The 2724-nt window shown below is 53.2% G+C and overlaps 1 pseudogene; it reads right to left on the bottom strand.

Annotated features, from left to right (window-relative positions):
- Nucleotides 1-1609: 1609 nt before the first annotated feature.
- Nucleotides 1610-2315, bottom strand: LOC120586555 (probable non-functional immunoglobulin lambda variable 5-48; annotated as a pseudogene).
- Between the last annotated feature and the right edge of the window lie 409 nt (nt 2316-2724).

Genomic DNA, 2724 nt, shown 5'->3' with positions numbered 1-2724 from the left:
TTAAACTTGTTTTATTTTTAACATTGAGAACTAAGCCGTTAGTATAAACATTTTTTCCCTTCCTACCTTAGTGGCCTCCAAAGTCTATTATCCATCCCACACTGGGCCCACAGTGATTAACTTTATTGGTAAATACACCAATATTGTCACTGAAGGAAGAACCGAGCTTTCTGGAAACTTTCCTTTAATATTGGGGTTCTCTGACATAATAAGGATTGAGTCCTACAGTCTGGACTCCAGTGACTGAGATGTGTTCAAACATCTTCCTACCTGAAAAAGGGTGTGAACACAATCAGGGTCTGTGGCATTAAACTGGGGAAGACGAGCAGGTGATGGGCGTGAGAGCCACGTCCTGAATGGGAAGGGGTCCTTTCAACTCCAGGATGGAAACTCTGGAAAAAAAAAGAAACCCCACTTTGCGAAGGTTCCAGAGCTCAGGGAATGATCAGCAATCCTTGGGTGAAGCTCAAGGGACACATAGAGGAGGAGCAGAAGAGATCTACGTCCCTTGCGTCACACAGGCTGGACTTCCGTTCTCCATGTCATGTCCACCCAGCATTGGTGGAGATATAGAGCATGTGCAGGTCCCAGGCAGGGACAGGGGAGTGATGGGTCTGACTGGGGAGTGGAGGGCAGAGTTATCACATGACCCCACAAACAGGAGATCCTCGTACATCAGGGTTGTTCTCAGCTCTGTAACCATGATCATCTGCCTCGTCCTCAGGCTGGAGCCCAGTGTAGTCAGTGAGTTTCTGGTAACAAATCTGGCTCAGGAGAATCAGGCTCACACCCCTGGAAGGTCCCTCGCTGCTGTCCTAGGTGAAGGCTCTGCCTGGGAGCCTGTGGGACCATTGCCACAGTGACTCCCAATATGTTTGCTGACCCCTGTGCAGGACAAGGTGACCTCGGATCTGAAATCATCAAGAGCCTCACAGTGGGAGTGACAAACGTGGGAAGTTCCTGCTCCTGTTGTCCCAGAGGTCACCCCACATCCTGGATTGTTGGAAAGCTCCAGTGGGATCTGAGGATACAGGAGGACACAGTCGGTGCCTGTGGGCTCAGGAGAACCACTTCCGGGATTCCTCATGGTCTCCAGTGGTGTCACCTTAAGAGTGTCTCATCCACGGACCTACTTTATTCCCTTCCCTTAGGCAGACTCAGCATTTTCCCAGTGGCTGTGTGGCACCCCACCCACTCACGGCCCATAAAGAGGGTTCCTCAGACCCCAGTTTTCCCATTTGCTGCTCCCCACCCTGAATTCCACTCTCCATGCTCAGGTGTCGGGCCAGGTTTCTGTAGGTCAGTGCTCCTGGGCCTGGGTCCTCACCATCATCTCACATCTCAGTGCCTCGTCTGTCGAACACACTGTCCCTCGGTCAGCCCTGGACCCAGGAAACTGGGCAAGATGGGGACATCTCTGCTGTGACCCCTGGGAGAGCAGAGTCCATGCTGTGGAAAAGGATCCACCTGCTGGGATGTTCCTGGGCTCTGATGAAGGTGAAAGTTGGGACAGGTGCATTTTCCTTATTTCCAGGGGCAAACAGTAGCTCCACAGGCCCTGGTTTTGTTACATGTAAAACCAGTCAACATTTCTGTGTAATCACGGATTTTTTGTTTGTTTGTTTTATTTCTACTGAAAAATCAAAAAAGTAGAATAAAAAATGGATAAGAAAACATTATGACCAGAAAGGATTCCAAGTACAGTCTACAAAGGCCCGAGTTTCTAAAAGAAGATGTTGAATTGTTCGGAACAAAGGCCTGAGCAGCCTGAGGTTTTTGTCCCACTTCCCCATCTGCGCGTGTCACTGTGCGAGCATCACTGTGCCCGACTGAACAGTAATAGTCGGCCTCGTCCTCAGGCTGCAGCCCGGAGATGAGCAGAAGCCCTGCGTTGGCCGAGGAGTCTTTGGATCCAGAGAAGCGGCTGGGGACCCCGGAGCCCTGGTGCTTATCGGAGTCTGTGTAGAAACTCAGGAGATACCGGGGAGGGCTCCCTGGCTTCTGCTGGAACCAGTTTATCCGGTGGCCACCAACAGTGAAGCCACTGCTCAGGGTACAGGTGAGTCTGGCTGATGCTCCCGGAGATGCAGAGAGGGAGGGCGGCTGAGTCACCACAGGCTGGGAGAGGGAACCTGCAAACACAGACACTCATGGGTGATGGGAAAAGAACCTGCTTAAAATTTCCCAGGGCTCTGGACCAGTAGAGATAAAAGAAAGCCATGTGACTTTCCCAGGTCCCCGGGGCCTGTCCTTACCTGTGCACTGAGAGAGGAGCACGAGGAGGACGGGGGTCCAGGCCATGGTGCACGCAGCCCCTGAGCCCACAGTGGGGCTGGGCTGCCCCAGGCCTCCTTTTCTTCTCCACCCTCCGCCAGAGGAGGGGCTGTGCATGCAAATGTGTGTCCATCCTGTAACCACCCAGCCCCTCCCTGAGCCCTGGTGCTGGAGCTCAGCTCAGAGCCAGAATGAGGAGGATGGAGGTTGGCTTCACCCCCTGGGAGAGCCCTGGAAGCTAAACACCTGCTGTCACCACACAGTCCCTGCTCTAGGGACTCTGCCAGCCCAGAAAGGACACAGCTGCTGAGTCTCATCAGGGAGCACAGAGAACTGCACCCAGGCCAGGCTCCTTCGAGTGAATGAATTGTCCTCAGTGAGCAGTTGTGTAGGGATCACTAGTCAGTCCCCCAGTGCCCCCTGCTGCTGGCTGGATACACACCTCCCAGT

This window comes from Pteropus medius, unplaced genomic scaffold, assembly GCF_902729225.1.
Source record: "Pteropus medius unplaced genomic scaffold, Ma_sr-lr_union100, whole genome shotgun sequence".
NCBI classification, from domain to species: domain Eukaryota; kingdom Metazoa; phylum Chordata; class Mammalia; order Chiroptera; family Pteropodidae; genus Pteropus; species Pteropus medius.
This window is presented reverse-complemented; position numbering and strand designations above follow the sequence as displayed.